This window comes from Ornithodoros turicata, chromosome 8 (assembly GCF_037126465.1).
Source record: "Ornithodoros turicata isolate Travis chromosome 8, ASM3712646v1, whole genome shotgun sequence".
NCBI lineage: Eukaryota > Metazoa > Arthropoda > Arachnida > Ixodida > Argasidae > Ornithodoros > Ornithodoros turicata.
This window is the reverse complement of record NC_088208.1, coordinates 15,215,346-15,233,306: the sequence shown is the minus strand read 5'-3', so window position 1 is coordinate 15,233,306 and position 17,961 is coordinate 15,215,346.

The window sequence follows — 17,961 nt, the reverse complement described above, 5'->3', positions numbered from 1 at the left end:
TGGAGAACAACGTGCAGTCGTGCCAGCTCGCAACCCAGGAAACCGGTTTTGGATGGAGGCGACTCAACATGGACGGCGAGTTCTTGGAAGGAGAAACCACGTGACACGATCGGCCCAATCGCGGACACCGAACGGCGGCTCCGGCGCGGAGAAGGAATGCAATACTCTGTACCCCTATTCAGTGACTCTATTCCGGTCCTGATAGTTAGGAGGGGGGCCACTCCAATGAAGGAATACGCCAGCGCCGCGTTCAGTGAACTTTTGTCCCAAACCGCACAACAGCATAGAACAAGAACCGCAAGATGTTGACGCTCTGCCTAGGGAATTCGCAAGTTGTTGAGACCACGAAATTAACGACTTTTGTAGGCTCCTTCGAGGCCCAAGGGGACCTTGTCAACGAGAAAATGATTTGAATACCGAGATGCAATCATGTCTTATCGTAAACTGGATGGCAGTGAAACAGTGTTATATACTTCCTCGCCCCTTTCGACAACACGACTTCTACTGTGGTAGCCGCAACTAGTCCACCATAGTACCACCTCTGGCACGCTGACGTAGGCAACTCTCAGAACGTTCTACATAGGATTATCTAGTCTTAGCGGATAAGACAGGAGCGTACCACACCCACGCACGAGAACATTTCATCACGAATTGCGATTCTTGGGGTATGTCCATAACTGATGACAGTGGTTCGGGTCTGCATGCGTACCGGCACGTTGTTGGGGTTTTTCCATTCGATAATTTCAATCGCAAAAACAACCGGAACTCCTGAAGCTGATTTTTCCCAGCGGCAAATTTTGCACCACAGAGGCTACTGCATGCATCCCCGGTGGGTGCATCGTATCCCACCTTCGTTTTCATTCCCCAATTTACAAGCATTTTATGTATTCCCCCATGTGCAAACTGTAAAACGGCTTGTCGCAAATACCAGACAGGTTCAGAAAAGAGGTATCGACTACTTTGGGGCCCACACGCGCGAACCGAAACAAATTGGTAGGAATAGGAAAAGACATGTTGCAGTCATAACAATAAGCGATGTGTTTTATTGAACTACAAACATTCGAAATAAACGGCTTGATCTTCACGGTCGAAAGCCCTCGTCACGGTTTCGAAAGGCTGTTTAAGTTAATTGTGGCGTCGTCGTATTGCAGAAGCTGTACTTCGTCTGGAAAGAGAACTCTTGGACAACATAAATGTTATAAGGGTGAATGCATGTATGGCAATAATTTCCGTGAACCCGTTAAGTGGCTCTTACATTAGCGGGCCTGGAAGATGCCAAACTTTGTTGTGATGTTCACACAACGTGAACGCATCCAGTAACCTCCAGGTATGCAGAAACACGTGTGCGAACATAACGGCAAGAAAAATTAAAAATAGCGAGAGATATACCGTTCAGTATGCTTCAAACCACCTGGCTGCTAGACTGGTGCATGGCTGAGGGACTAGAAGAAGGTCTGTCTCCATCCAGTCCACGAAGAACCTAAAAGCACTGTAACCGCGAGCCTGGATTTCTTTGGGAAACCTGAAAGACTTCCTAACTACGCACTTGCACTCAGACGCTGTCGGAACGCGAGCGACGCGGCATAAAATGCCTAACAAACCAAAGCTAAAACGCGCCGTTCACCCATATGCAAAAACGAAAACACGTCTCCGAAAACACGTATACATATACGGATACCTCTGTATAGTGTGTAGGCCCAGAGCCAATAAGTGAAGCTTATTGTGCTCATTTCAATCACTAATAAGATTTAGTGACTATGTATAGCCTCAATGGGCGTGTTTTGTGTGCAATCTAAACTTTGTATCATCGATAAGCTATATGGCGTTCAGGCGATGGTAGACCAAAGCCTCAAAAGAGGCGACGGTGGTTGAGGACTCCATCCGCCTCATGAGCAGCGTCAAACCCTGAAGACGTCCTGCGTGACATCATGCAGGGGGACTAAGATGAAATCCTATAACAAGAGAAATAACAAGAGAAATAACAAGAGAAATAACAAGAGAAATAATGAAATCGCTCGCAAAACACAGAAAACGTCGCGGTCCCCACAACGTTGCGGCAGCGACCTCCTCATAACAAAGTATATAACAAGAACACGTAAACTATCCCTTAAAACTATCCCTTAAAACTATCCCTTAAAACTATCCCTTAAAACTATCCCTTAAAACTATCCCTTAAAACTATCCCTTAAAACTATCCCTTAAAACTATCCCTTAAAACTATCCCTTAAAACTATCCCTTAAAACTATCCCTTAAAACTATCCCTTAAAACTATCCCTTAAAACTATCCCTTAAAACTATCCCTTAAAACTATCCCTTAAAACTATCCCTTAAAACTATCCCTTACCGTAGCTGAAGCAATTCAGCACTTCCATTCCAAGAACCATCCTGCCTCTGAGGCTAAGGGACTCCCAGCGTAGCTTTTAAACTTTCTCTTATCGTCTCTATCGGTGATACGCCCCCATCATTATGAATACGAGAAAGGCTCATGTTTTTGACTCCTTTGGCTTATCGAATATAAGCTGCGCAATCTTTGTTCCCGTCTTATCGCATGTGTATATATGACTGATGACTGCGCATCTATCCGCACGTGGCGCCTGTTGGATTTCTTTTCAAATCCTCTGCACCTGTTTGTCTTCGCATCGAGCGACCTTTTCGTATCACGAACGGTCAAAGCTGTCAAAGCTTTTTTTGGTATGATTATAGTACAGTCCGTGGTAGCGCAATTCAGGACCGAATATGGTCAGTGTAGCCCAGCGTTTGCTTCTCCGATGCATAGCATAGCAGTCCTGCGAAGTGCATTTGCATCTCAAAATTTTGACAATTTATATCTCAAAGTAAGCGCTCGTTTTAAAATAATTGGTACATTGAAATAATGACTGCTATCGAATTTAGTTTAGGTTTGGTTTGGTTTAGGTTTGGGTTTAGGTTTGGGTTTAGGTTTAGGTTTAGGTTTGGGTTTGGGTTTAGGTTTGGGTTTAGGTTTGGGTTTAGGTTTAGGTTTAAGTTTAGGTTTAGGGTTAGGTTGGGTTAGGTTAGGTTAGGTGAGGTTTCAAGTAACTAGTCGTCCGGTAGTTACATATACGCTTTCCGGCAGGATGGTCGCTTGGCCAATGAAAAAGAGAATAATAGTAATGATGGGGGTGATCAGCAGCACGGCCGAGTGGGTTAAGGCGTCCTGCTCGTTGGTGGTAGCCAAGGTCGTCCTGAAGACTGGAAGGTGGTGGGTTCGAATCCTATCACCGGCTCTCTGAGGTTTTTCCCTAGGTTTTCCGAATACTTTCCAGGCGAATGTATAGGCACAGTTCCCTAAGAAGTCGGCACAGGACGAACACAAAGCCCCCACACGCCGTCCTCTCTCCATCTGTCCACCTCTGTACGCCGCTCATAGCCACAATTGCTTCGCGGCGCTAACACGGAATAAAAAAAAAAGATGCATAAGAAGCAGACACTAGCATCATTTGCATGGTAGCTCAATAGACGAGTTCAGAAAATCCCAGAATGCTTAGCGTCGCATTGAACTGTGGGAGTTTACTAATACGAAAGAAACGGGTGGGACTCCAACCTGTTCCGATTTCTCCCCTACCGGTCCATTGTCCACGACGTGTCAAGGTCAGCGAAAGCAAAATGTGAAAGATTATTCTTCGTTCCTCCGCTCAGCAAGCGCCCAGGATGCAGTGCGTGCGCAAAGAGCACCGTGGGATTTTCTAAACTCGTCTGTTACGTTTGTGACCTATAGTACATGACATATAGGCCCGATTGCTGATTACGCGTGCGATTGGGTTCACAGGCATATGTCCGGAATAGGCGCAACATATTTATGCGCCTGTTTATATTGGCAGTCGCAACAATCTGAAATTGATTTAGTAATGATGATGGTGTCTTGGAAACTCGATCCTAACGCCATTGTTTAGAACACTGCGAAAGTTTCCTCCGCACATGAAACATACTCATCAACTGCAGTTTCATGCTGCTGCGACTATAGCACGAAGACCATCGTCGTAAAGTAATTACGACGACGGTCGTAAAGCAGCCGTGACGCGGCCGTTAAAGTAGCAGCAGTTAAAGTAAAGCCCATGTGGCGCTGCAAACACAGCTTATTTATTTTTTAAGGACAATCTAAGCCTGGGCACCATGCGCTCTATATGTAGCCGATATTTTTTTAATGTGGACATGGGGGAATTAGTGTGCGTCGTGGGCCGACTTCAGGGGTAACTTTGCCGTCATCCGTCTCCGTGTGTTAGTTCTCCACTAGTACGGTGACAGCAGTCGGCGTTGTTCACAAGTGTCTCTCTTGTTCCCGTGGTCCATACGCAGCCCCCATTGGCCGATGGAGCGTGGGCGGTCACGTCGTCACCACCACCGCACTTTTGCCGTGCCACGGAGGCCATCACGGCTAGAGCCACTAGATATGGAACAGAGTACCGACACCGACACTGAGCCACGCCGGCCAGCGATCCCGCCATCTTGAGTCAGGTGGTGGTGGTGGTGGTGGTGGTGGTGATAGGGCTTGCCGTTGTCGGCCTCACGTATGTGGACAACGTCACGACTCACGCCCTGGGGAATGTGCGTCCTGGGCCGACTTCTAAGGGAACTGTGCCGACATATGTCTGAAAGCGTCTGAGGATGCGGATGCGTAACAGGCGTCTTGTCGCGGGCCCAATGAGGGAGCAGCGTGTGTTTTTACAATACCCCCTGGTAATTGCACGCATACCGCGGCAACTCACGTGATGCCCTCTTACAGTGACCCCGGTGCGGCAATATGTTTTCCAATGCCACGTGACCAAACATGACGTCATTGCACTAGCCTCAATGATAGAGCTCCGCACACCGTCGAATCTCACAGACAACGCAATTATGGTGTCAGCCGCTAGAGTATAAACATTCCGTTGTTTTGCAAATTATATAGCCAACGTTGAACAGCAGTTATTGCGGACGGCATATTGCCTTGCCTGAGATTGAGGACGGACAGTTATTGCGGACGGCGGAAATGGCATAACTTCAGTGCTTGCAAATGTGTACCGAGAAAGGGAACGGAACACAAGGGGAAAGGTCGTTTTGAAGGCATAGGCATGCCACCCTCGTGTATATAGTCGGCGATTGATTGTCATGTGTGACACTTAAAGGTACTATAAAGCAGTCGAGGTGCAACCTCATGTTTTGTGTGTCCTGAATTGTGTATGTCCTCAGGAGTAAAATGCCGCAAACTTTTCTCACACAGACGTTACAGCTCCGGAAAAATTGCAAATTTAAATTTACTGGCAACGCTGTGGCGAAGCCGACCGACGAAACGCCAACTCCGCCAAGTACGGCGGCGAAAATGTCTCATGCGCACGACTCTGGGCCAAACAGAGCGACGTACGATATCAGCGCCACGGTGCTGAAACAAGGCCCAGGTATAGACGTTTAGCTACTGAGTGCAAGATCCGGCTTTTGTTTATTTTCTTTCACACAAATTACATTTTCTCAAAAGGTAGTATTTGCAAATCCCAACAGGAAAGTCATCTGTTTATCGGTCTCCTTGTTTACAGGGTTGCTTGACAAATTGAGGATTTCTTCCCACCAGGCGTCGCCCCGACATTCTTGACTGCGTTTTTCTTTACCAATTAAAAATACTTAGAGTAAACTCCTGCGCATATTACTTGTTGTGCTGAACCTTCGAGTCTAGCACTCTCACGTCATGCTGATTGCATAGGTTCGACCTCGCCTGCTTTATAGTACCTTTAAGTAATCACTGTGAATAAAACCTTTTCAGAAAAAAAAGTTATTGCGGGGAGACTTCAACTGCTGCATTGACGGCCATGGTAGTGGTCGTCGCCCTATAAACGCGGAGTTGTCTCAGTTGGTCCGGGATTTAAGTCTTGTGGACGCTTTCACGCACTTGCAGCCGGGGCAGTACCAGTACACCTGGTCCAACTCTCGTGGTGCACATAGTCGTATTGACCGTTTCTACGTGTCTCCCGCACTTGTGTGTCGCGCATGAGTGTGTGTGCTGTTGTTCCGTCTGGGGAACTGTCGGATCATGAGGGGGTTTCTCTCGTCCTTAAAGGGACTATGAAACGATTTTTTTTCTTCGTTTCGTTCAAAAGAAGACATTTTTCTGAGTCTAGAACCGAAATTTTACTTTCGTCGCGCGAGCGGATTTCTCGGGAGCGAATTTAAACGGAGCGGCGAAGGGAGGACAGCTGGCGCCGCGCCGTGACGAGCTGCCGAGCGGAGACACAACGGGTAACTTGACGCGACCACGGCCGGCTCAGCAACACGTCATCTTGACGTGTTGCCGAGCCGAGGAATCCCGCCAGGAGCATGCGCCGTAGGATCCCGCGTATGCGTTCATCGGGAGTGGAAATCTCCATGAGAGCAGCTTTCGCGCGATCGGCAGATTTCGGCAGTGGTGGCAGCCACAGCGCGAGCTCGCGGCATTACTTGCCATTGTGCAACACCGGTGACGTAACGGGGAACCGAAGAGCGGTCCGTACAGTTACACCATCGGCAGGGAAATATGCGCGGGAGAGGAGGAACGCGGAAGAGACATTTCCAGCGCGCGCTCCTCGCAGAGTGGAGCGATTTCGTCCGGAAAAATTTGTGGCATATTAGTTTCTCTGCGGGAAGAACAGTTTCCATCGAAAAAAAGTATGGGGGTTCGGGAAATTTCATAGTCCCTTTAATGGCTTCTGCAATTATCGCGCAGGATCAGGATGTTGGAGGCTGCCTGTCACGCTATTGGAAGACTCTGAAATTCGCAATGATGTGAAATCATGGCTTGAGGCTCGTTGTGTGTCCCCTCCTTTCACGCCAGGCTGGTGGGAGGAGACGAAGATCGGGGCCGCCAGGCTTTTTCGTCAGTGGCGGGCGAGACGTGCGCGTGAGGGTCGGCAGCTGATGCAGCATCTACGGCAGGTGCTATCTATACTGCGCCATCCGGGGTCTAGGAGCCCCGGAAATGACGAGGCCATACAGGAAGTCCTGCGAAGGATTTCTGCCTTGCAAATGCAGGCCTGGGATCGCTTTGCCTCGCTCCAGTCAGTTGAGCGTTGGTCACGGGAATCATGCTGTTCCCGCCTCCTCCTTGGCCGTTACTATCGCCGCCCTCAGAGTGTCATTGGGGAGCTGTCGGCGTCTGACGGATCTGTCTGTGGGCAGCCCGATGGCATTAGGTCGCTCTTTCGAGAACATTTTGCGACCCTATACGACGCTGCGATCCTGCCCACTGAGGAGGCCCGCTCTTTCTTGCCTTGTGCAAAGCACTTTGCTCTCAGCGCCGACCCTTTTACGCGAGCTGAATACTCGGCTGCAGTCAAGGCCCTGCACACTGCGAAGTCTCCCGGCTCTGATGGACTTCCTGCCGAATTTTATAAATGCTTCTGGTCGACTTTGTCCCGTCCTTTGACTATCCTTTTCAATAGCTGCTTGGCGGGCGGTCTCTTGTGTCCTTCCATGCGCGACAGCGTTATTATCTTGCTCTGCAAAGACGAGTCTCGCAGGCTCGATCGGAACGCTTATAGGCCCGTGTCTCTATTGAATACGGACTATAAGATTATTTCTAACGCGCTATTGCAACGAATTTCTCCTGTTTTGGGCCTATTGTTATTCCTCCTTGGCAGGCCTGCGCTGTCCCCGGACGGTCCCTCAAGCTCCACGCTTCTGCGTTGCGTGATGCCCTTTATTGGGCTCATGGTCGCATCCAACCTGCAGTTTTGGACTCTTTTGACCAAGAGAAGGCTTTCGACAGGGTGCACCACGGGTACATGTACCAGGTCCTGCACGCTTTTGGTTTCCCTGTTACGGTTATTGACTGGGTCAGAACTCTGTACGCCGGAGCTTCAGCTACGATTGGGCTAAATGGGGCTCTGTCTGACCGTTTTCCAATAAAGTCCGGTGTGCGGCAAGGTTGCCCTTTGTCTCCTGCTCTCTACGCCACGGTCTTTAGTCCACTTTTGGAGTCTCTTGCAACTTTCCTCCCTTCACGTATGCTCAAACTACCTGGCTCTACAGCTCTTCCGCTTTTTGCGTACGCGGATGACCTATCTCTAATACTTAGAGATGAAGCTTCTGTTGCCGCTGTCCTAGGTGTTCTAGATGCCTATGGCAACGTATCAAATGCGCGCATTAATCGGGCGAAGAGTGTGTTGCTCTTCCTTAATGCTACCCCTTCGTGCCCTGCGCCCTTTGGCATTCCTGTTAAAGACGATGTTCGCATACTAGGATGTAACTTTAATAGTTGCGGACTGTCGCCGTCCTCATGGCTGAGGGTGCACCAGCGCAGTGTCCCCGTTCTTGCTGATCTCAGAGGTTCGGTGCTCCCTATCACGTGTCGAGCCCGTCTTGCCGCCTCATGGTTTTTCAGTAAGTACTGGTACCATGGCAGTGTCGTTATTCCCCCTCGTCAGATCTTGGTAGCTGCTACTCGCACAGCTTTTCGTTTCATCTGGGGTGGCAGCGTGGAATGGGTGTCACGCGCCCGCATGTGCTTGCAGCGGGAGTTAGGTGGCCTATGGGTTCCACATATGAAGACCAAGTGTCTCGCCCTTGGTGTTAAAGGTATTTTTGATGCGCTCATGGAGCCGTGCCACCCTGCCCATGATCTGTTACAGTTCCTCCTGGGTCCTGATGTCAGGTTTTTTTCGGCTTTTTCGCTGAGTAGGCCTCGGTCTGAGTTTGTCGCACCCCACCTCAGGCAGTATGCCTCCTCCATGCGGCGCCTGCGCGAGTCCTACCCAGGTGAACGCATTTCTACCTGGACTGTGAAGCGACTGTACAAATCTCTCTTGGAGCTTCTTGCCATGCCTCCGCCGACTGTGGGCCTTGGTGTGCCCCGGCAGGTTGCTTGGCGTCTTGTCACCGCGGGCTGGTTCGACGCACGTCGGGCTAGCCTGCAATGGCGCTTGGCACACGGCGTTTTACCGCTTCGGGACCGTCTGGCTCGGTACGGAGTCACCACTCCTTTCTGTCCATTCTGTGCTTGTCACGAAACTGCGGAACACGCGTTTCATCAGTGCCTTGTGCCCGATACTCTATGGCACAAGTTGAAGTCCTGTTCGGTGTGTCACGCATTCGGTGGGCTGTCATTCAAACGCTCTTTCAGCCTCCCGTCCCGCATCGCGATAGGAAACAGTTCCTCCTTCTGGCAGTTGAGATTAACTACCAGGTGTGGATTTCTCGCTGCATTGCAGCACAGGGTGGCCGCATCCGTAGTGTAGCAGAAGTGCTAAATCTTGTTCGAGCAGGGGTTCGTCGCGCTCTTCGTAGAGAGAGAGCTGTGCTGGGAGCTGTGCACTTTGCAAGACGGTGGCAGACATCTTCGGTCCTCTTTGAAGATGATAGAGGTACGTATGTGCTTCACTTTTAGGTGGCCAAGTACAGTGTGCCGTTGTCACGTTCACAGCTTTCCGCGAGTCTTCGTTCGTTGCATGGTGACGTCCAGCACACATATTAATCTAGAGATCATATTGCTCTAGAGTTGGCATCTACGTAGCCTTAGTTTAGTCCATGTGAAACGTTAGAGGGAGCCCGTCTGTGTGGCTGGTCTTCCGCTCTGATGCCAATACAGAGAGACAGCAGTTATTCCAGCAGGTAGCTCTCCTGCTTGATGACAATACACAGCAGTTATTCCGCTCCACCTCCGCAGCTACCTCCATAGGTAGCTCTCCTGCTTGATGACAATACACAGCAGTTATTCCGCTCCGATGCCAATATAGGGAACAGTTATTCAGTGGGCCAATAATTTTCATGTTGATATTCTGCAGGAGACTCGCCTCTTATCTGCCAGTGCTATTAGAGCGTTGGAAGCAAACCACACAGTTAGGGCGTTGTTTAGCCATGGTTTCCCGCATCGATCAGGTGTGGCATCGATTCTCTTCCCCTTTTTTCCCGGTGGAGTAAGGTGGTACGACCGTGACAATGATGGTCGGGTTCTCTCACTAGAATTAGACGTGGGAGGAACTTTGTTGCGACTTATTAATCTGTACGCGCCTGCGCGTCGCGGAGAGCGCGCAGATTTTTTTCGGAGCCTTGATTGTTTCTTTTTAGGAAACTCTAATGTTGTGGTTGCGGGAGATTTCAACTGCGTTATTGACCGGCATGTGAGTAGCCATAGACCAGTTAACGTGGAGCTTTCTCGCTTAGTTAACGAGCTTGGACTTGTAGATGCCTTTCTGCACATCAACAATGGGCAGTACCAGTCCACTTGGTCGAACTCTCGTGGTGCACGTAGCCGTATAGATCGTTTTTATGTTTCTTCTGGCATCGTTTCGCATATGCGCGAGTGTGTTGTCTGCCCTTCTGAGGACTTATCAGACCATGAAGGGGTTCTTTTTGTTCTTGGTGGCTTTCGGTGTTACCGCACTGGATCAGGCTGTTGGAGGCTGGCTGCTTCCCTGTTGAATGACTCGGAGGCACGTAATGACGTCAAACTGTGGCTCGAGAGTCAGTGCGCTGTCTCTGTTGTTTCTCCAGAATGGTGGGAACAGACGAAGCTCGGAGCCGCGAGACTTTTCCGCCAGTGGCGGGCAAGACGTGTTCGTGAGAGCAGGGAGGAGATACAGCACCTCCGGCAAAGCACTCTCTATCTTGCGTCACCCAGGTTCGAGGAGCTCTGGAAACGACGACGTTATTCAGGACGTACTCAGGAGGATCACCTCTTTGAAGTTACGTGCCTGGGACTAGTTCGCTGCTTCGCAGTCGGTCGAACGCTGCTCACGAGAAGCATGTTGCACTCGTCTTCTTCTTGGCCGTTACTTTCGCCGCCCTCGAAACACTGTAGAGGAGCTACTGGCGAGTGATGGGTCAGTATTGACGGAGCCTGACTCCGTGCGGTCACTTTTTCGTGACCACTTTTCCGCCCTGTACGAGTTGGTGGTACCTCCTGATGCAGGGCACCAGACTTTTTTGCGAGAGACCAAAGACTTCGTTCTAGATTTACTCAGGATTGCGAGCTGGTAGGTCTCCCGGCTCCGATGGTCCCCCTGCTGAATTCTATAAGTGTTTCTGGGGGGTACTTCGACGCCCCCTGATCGAGTTATTTAACAGCTGCTTGGCTGCCGGCCTCCTTTGCCCTTCCATGAGGCAGAGTATAGTGTCTATGCTTTGCAAAGATCCCACACGGAGTCGTGACCATAATGCCTACTGACCGGTATCTCTTACCAGTACGTCTGTATCAGTCGCGTGAGGTTGGTAGCTTGCGAGTGCCACATGTAAAAGTGAAGTGCCTTGCTTTAGGTATAAAGACCATTTTTGATGCCCTGAGTGAGCCTAACCATCCTGCACACGACCTTTTGCACTACCTTCTTGGCCCGGAGATTCGTTTCTTTTGTTCCTTTCAGCAGAATAGGCCGCGCTCATAGTTTATTGCCCCCCACTTAAAGAGTAACACGCGTCATCAGTCCGTCGCCTCCGCGAGAGCCACGTGGACGCTGATCTTTCTACATGGTCAGTGAGGCGATTCTATGTGTCCCTGCTGGGCTTACTTGCAGCACCCACGGGTGCACCGGAGCTATATCTGTTCCGCGTCAGATCGCGTGGCGCTACGCTACTGCAGGACGGTTGGTCTCTCGTCGTGCAAGTTTGCAGTGGAGACTTGCGCACGACGTCCTGCCGCTCAGGGATCGTTTGCATCGTTATGGTCTCACCTCGCCTCGATGTTCTTTCTGTTCTAGCCATGAAACTGCGCAGCACGCTTTTCATGAGTGTCTCGTTCCCGACGTTTTGTGGCACAGAGTTGAGGAGCTGTATGGGGTTTCACAGATTCGCTGGAGCACCATTCAAACGCTCCTTCAACCCCCCGTTCCAATACGGGATAGACGGCAGTTCATTCTCTTAGAGAGAGGATAGAGATAGATTAGAGATAGATCTCTTAGAGATAGATCTCTTAGGCAGTAGAGATAAACTACCAAGCGTGGATTTCGCGCTGCATAGCAGTACACGGCGGTCGCGCTCGGGGGCAGTCACACGTTCTAAAGCCTCGTTCGAGCGGGTGTTCGCAGAGTTTTACAGAGGGAGAGAGCAGTCCTTGGTGCTATGGAGTTCGGAAGACGCTGGCTAACTTCGTCTGTGCTATTCGAAGAAACGCATATGGAAGGTAAGTTGTTCACTATAAGCATTACTTTCCTTCGTGTCGTTATCCCGTGGCGCAACTCTCCGCAGTCTTGGTCTGTTGCATGGCGACGACAAGCACGAACAGCAATCCTTGACGTGACGTGATTTCACAAGCAGTAGTTGGCATTGCACTAGTTCTAGTTTTAGTCCTAGCTTGTTGAGATAGTTATATGGGAGCCAGTCCTTGTGATTGGTCTTCCGCCTCGATGCCAATACACAAGAAGTTGTTCGAGCTGGACGTGTTCCTTCCGCCCTCATCTGCTAGATTCTACTTTGGTAAGCTTGTGTTTGTTCGTGTGAGTTTCTTTATTTTTGACGTGCTTCCCCCTTTTGAGGGTCTGTTTGCCGTGTGAGTGGTCTTAACCTTAGTCTTGGTCTTGGTGCTGGGTCTCCTGACCCCAACCAAACCATGGTCAGCAGGCCGCTAGATTTTTCGGTGACACTGCCCTCTAATGTGTTCCGTGTCGACTTCCTGATCCCCTTAGTTAAGAAAGCCGGCAAAATAGTGAAAAGTATGCACCCTCGTAGTGAAATCGAAGCAGGCCGCCCAAACACTAAAGGCCCTCCGTTCGGTCACTGTGAAAGAGCAGGAGATTGAGATGGTTTTCATGGAATCCAACTTAATCACAGTGACGGTAGTATCCGTACCAGATCCGGTCCCAGATCAGGTGATGGAGGCGGCGCTTACTGCCTTTGGGCCTGTGACTAAAGCAGTGGCGTAGCCACGGGGGGGGCTAGGGGGGGCTCGAGCCCCCCCCTACCTGCCACGGACCGACCCACACAAATCGTGCAAATCCGAGGAGAACATAATATATGGGGGGGACCAGTGTGACGATCGCGAAAGTTCTTGCAGTTCATGGCGTCTATCTAAGAAGCACTCTTGAATGGTTTTCAAAGTATGAGCTTTTCAAAATACTTCCAATCTCGTGACACTGAGAGCAGGGACATTGAACTATTTTCGTTCCTTTTGTCTTCATCCTCAGTTTGCAGTGTGCACAAGTATGTGTGTGTTGTCGGACACAGGATCAGCGGGGGGGGGGGGGAGTTTTTGTATCGAGGCCCCCCTACCTTGGAGGTCTGGCTACGCCACTGGACTAAGGTTACAAGGGAAACCTTCCCGCAGAAAGAGTTAGAGGGCATCGAAACGGGTAACCGTCGAGTTTTGATGGAAATGAAGTACCCAATTTCATCTACCTCCGCGGGTTGCGTGCAGCTACGATGGCCTCAAGCGCGTGTGCCTACGATGCAATTGCGAAGGGCACCTTAAAAAAGATTGTATAGCACCAGTATGCTCCCGTTGTTCCGAGATTGGGCATGAGTCTTGTGATGCTCTGTGCAAGCGGTGCGGCGGTGATCACGCCATAGCTTCTTGCACAGTCAAGACGTGGACTTCACGTGTAGTCGGTGATAGTGTGTCGCCGGGCGCTCCCGTGTTCCCTGTTCCGGCGGTTGTGGGGGCGTCTGTGCGCTCCGTAGAGTTGGAGTGTACCTCTAACGCACCCGCAATAGCTACTAGAGCAGACGCATTAAATGTCGGTAAGGCAGTTCAAGAGAGTACCAGCGGTTGTTCCGCGGTATAGTTGCTCGTTCATCTGTTCGGGGTGCGGAGTGCGGCAACTGTGATACCGCCCCCGTGGGTGATTCCTTCGCTCCTGCTGTCGAGCAGGTAGACACTGTAGATGAGGACAGCGTAAGTGTCGCGTCTTCCGAGTCCGATAGGTTAGTAATCGACCTGGAGGCAGGTGCTGTGATGCCTGGCACGCCTGGCTGTAAACGGAAGCATGACTCCTCGGACGAGTCCCTTGATGTAGTGGGAGACGCCGCCACCGTTGCTGACGAAATATCGGCTCCTGATTCTAAGCGCAAGCCCGATGATCCGGACGTCCCTTGCTAGATTCTCTGTCAATTCTATGTTTGTGTTCTTAGTATCCCTCTTTTTTATGTCCCAGCTTCGTGTCGCCAAATTAAATGTGCGTATGTTTTGCAAACAGGCCAAACAGTTGGAAGTTGTCAGCTGGGCGAAATTGGCCCACGTTGATATTCTACTGCTGCAAGAAACCAGGTCATTATCCGGAAGGTCCATTCAAATTCTAGAAACTTCACATGGGGTCAAGGCATTCTGCAGCTGTGGCTCGCCTCAGCGGGCTGGCACCGGCATTCTATTTTCGTCTTTTCAGGGCTCCATCCGGTGGTTTGACATTGATACGGATGGGAGGGTGGTATCTTTGGAGCTTCAGCTTGACGGCAAATCATTTCGTATTGTAAATGTTTATGCGCCTGTACGTCGTAGTGAGCGATCGGACTCGTATAGGTAACCCGTATAGGTAACTCGTATAGGTAATCAACGCTTGTCGCGAGGCACGATCTGCTCGACAATGCAGAGTGGCATAATTGTCCTTCTCTGCAAAGACGCGTCAAGAGAGCAGGACCGGGATGCGTATCGCCCCATAACACTTTTGACTTGCGACTACAAAATTCTAGCCAAGGCGCTTCTCCTACGTGTTTCGCCGCAGTTGGAGAAGGTCTTGCACCCAAGTCAAGCCTGTTCGGTCCCTGGCAGGTCATCGGTCCTCCACAGGATGGCCATCCGTGACACCATCCAGTGGTTAAACCTGAGACAGCTAACAGCGGTGTTGGCCTCGTTCGACCAAAAGCTTTTGACAGATTTTGTGCGAAAGAGGCTACCGCCATAGGTAGTTATCTTGCTTGATGGCAATACACATTCTTCGACACGGTCAAAGCCAGTCCGGAGCCAGTTCTTGTAACTGGGCTTCCGCCTGGACTGGACTCTATATATTATGGACACTATATATATACCTACATGCCGCCCTCGTGTAAATAGGCGGCGATTGATTTTCATCTGTGACACCTAAGCCATCGTTGTAAATAAAACCTTTTCGGAGGAAAACTTTTGAGTACACAATCTTACGTGACCCGTCTCATAGAGTCAGCAATAAACTAAAAAACTTCTAGCACACTAGTTTCAACTGTATAAATTTTGTCCCACACAAAAACTTCGTGATAAACTTTTAAATTTGGATCCGTCGTTGCCGGCTGGCTTTCGGTGACCCAGTCTTCGGAGACGCAGCCAGGGCAGGGCTTCGTAGCCACATTGTCCGTGAGGAAGCACTGTACGGTCTTGTGTACGCCGTTGGCTGACGTCTACTCGTCTTTTCCTCCACGTTCAGGGTGAGTCACAAATTATATTCTAGCCAGCTCGCTAGGACTGTACTGCCATCCGCAGCAACCCTCCCGTGTTTGGATTCTTCGCTTGGTATGGCCAGTACGAAAGGCAAATCCTCCTAGAGAGTGTTGTTATCTGGCCTTGTAGGATTGTAACGTGAAGTTAGACTGTCCGAAGGGAACTACCACGTAGCTCTCCTGCTTGATGACAATACGCATTTCGTTTCACGAGTCTTCCACTTATATCCGTAGCCTTCCACTTTGATGCCAATAGAGGGGGGGGGGGGTGATGTAGGGGGAACGCGCGGTCAGCCTGCTCGGAAGTGGCGGCTCAGTGCACCCAGGGAAGGGCGAAGAGGGGAGGGTGAAAGAAGGAGGGGAGAGATGATGGTGGCACAGGAGAGGGAGGGGCGTGCTAACCCGCTTGCTCTGGGATTTGGGTAGTCCAAGAGAGGACTACCCAACACAGAAAACATGCGAGCGTCTCTCAGTAGTCTTCATTGGGATGCTCCCTGTACCACGGTAATCGCCAGGATTATTGGCGAAGTTTTTTTTTTATTGTTTTTATTTATCAATACTGCCAACTGCTTGTAGCAGCCAAAGCAGGGGTGGGACATACATTGTAAAGGTTACAGCAACTAAAACGAGCACTGCAGTACAAAAAAAAAACACCAACAACAAGAAGATACACTCAAAACAAGAATCTTTTGTAGAAAGTAATTACAGCTGACCACCAACGACAGCTAAAAATGCATTCACGGATGTTGCATGTACTGCGTCTGCAGGAAGACAGTTCCAGTCAGTTGTGGTCCGTGAAAAGAAACTGTATTTAAAGGAGTCTGTCATAGGAATTTCTGTTCTTAAACCATCTGATGCCAATACATTTCTCTTTCACGAGTGTCTCGTTCCAGACGTTTTGGATAGATCGAGTTCCACGAGTTCCCTGGAGTACCATTCAGACGCTCCTTCAAACCCCCCCCCCCCGTTCCAATCCGGGATAGACGGCACATCACTCTTTTATAGCCACTACACGCTTTAGAGATCAACTACCAACTATGGAGAGCGCGCTGAATATAGCTGCATAGCAGTAGACACCGGTCGAGCTCGGGGGCCGTCACACGTTCTAAGCCTCGTTCGAGCGGGTGTTTGCAGAGTCCTACACAGGGAGGGAACAGTTCTTGGTGCTGTGGAGTTCGGAAGACGCTGGTTAACTTCGTCTCTGCTCTTCGAAGAACGCATGGAAGGTACGTTGTCCACTATAAAGCATTACGTTCCTTCGTGCCTTTATCCCGTACACTCTTAAAAATGAACTTCACCACAAAGCACGCTCCTAGCCAACCACCATCCCGAATGACAACGTTCTCGCCCTAGATTTGTTGAAAACGGGAGGAGGAGCCCATTTTGTTCCCATTATGCACGGCACAAAATAGGCTCCTCCTCCCGTTTTCAACAAATCAGGGGCGAGAACGTTGTCATTCGGGATGGTGGTTGGCTAGGAGCGTGCTATGTGGTGAAGTTCATTTTTAAGAGTGTACGCAACTCTCCGCAGTATTGGTTCGTTGCATGGTGACGACAAGTCCGAACAGCAATCCTTAACGTCATGTGATTTCACAGGCAGGAGTTGGCCCTGCACTAGTTCTAGTTTTAGTTCTAGCTCGTTGAGACAGTTATATGGGGGCCAGTCCATGTGACTGGACTTCCGCTTCGATGGAAATATGTACTAAGTATATGTTTATTCTCTACACGCTTAAAAATGAACTTCACCGCATAGCACGCTGCTAGCCAACCATCATCTCGAATGATACCGTTATCTGCCCTGATTTGTTGAAAAAGAGAGGAGTACGCCTTTTTTGTGACAATTATAAACAGCATAAGTGTCACAAAAAGGCGTACGCCTCCCGTTTTCAACAAATCAGGTCACATAACGATATCATTCGAGATTATAGTTGGCTAGGAGCGTGCTATGCGGTGAAGTTCATTTTTAAGAGTGTAGTTCTCCAGTATGTAGGCAAGACCTGCAGTAAGTGTATAAGGGCCTGCTTTCATAGACATGTTCGTTACTTGATGACAATACACGCCCTTCGATGCCAATGTTGTTGTTGTTACTATTATTATTATTAATATTATTATTATTTCTAGTCCCATCCTACAGTTGGCAATACAATTTTTATTAAGTTTTCGTGCTTCGTGAAGATGTACTAAAGGGACATTCGTATTTACTAGAGAGGCAAAAATATGGGATATCTGAGTACCTATAAAGTTGAATACCTGAAGCAGAATATAGATAATCGACGATTAAAATATTCATGACAAATACCTATATTTCGGCGCTATGTATCGATATTATTTCATCGATATTTAACGACATATATCAGCATTCACGAGAAAAATTACCGTTATTTACAAAAAAAAAAAAAAGAAGAAAACACCGATATTCCGCAACATTCGATACAATATTTACACTTTTTTTTAAAGCATCGCTTGGGAAAATTTCATCGATTATACCGATATTGTTCCATCCCTAAATACGACACTCCGCCACGCCCAACACTAGCTCAGGAAAGCCCCCCGTGATGAACGACCACCCTCAAAAGATGAAGCATAAAAGAGACAAAACACGCGCAACAATAGCAGACGATGCGAGGGATGCCAGGCGGCGCCACACGTCAACTGCGTCCTATAAAAGA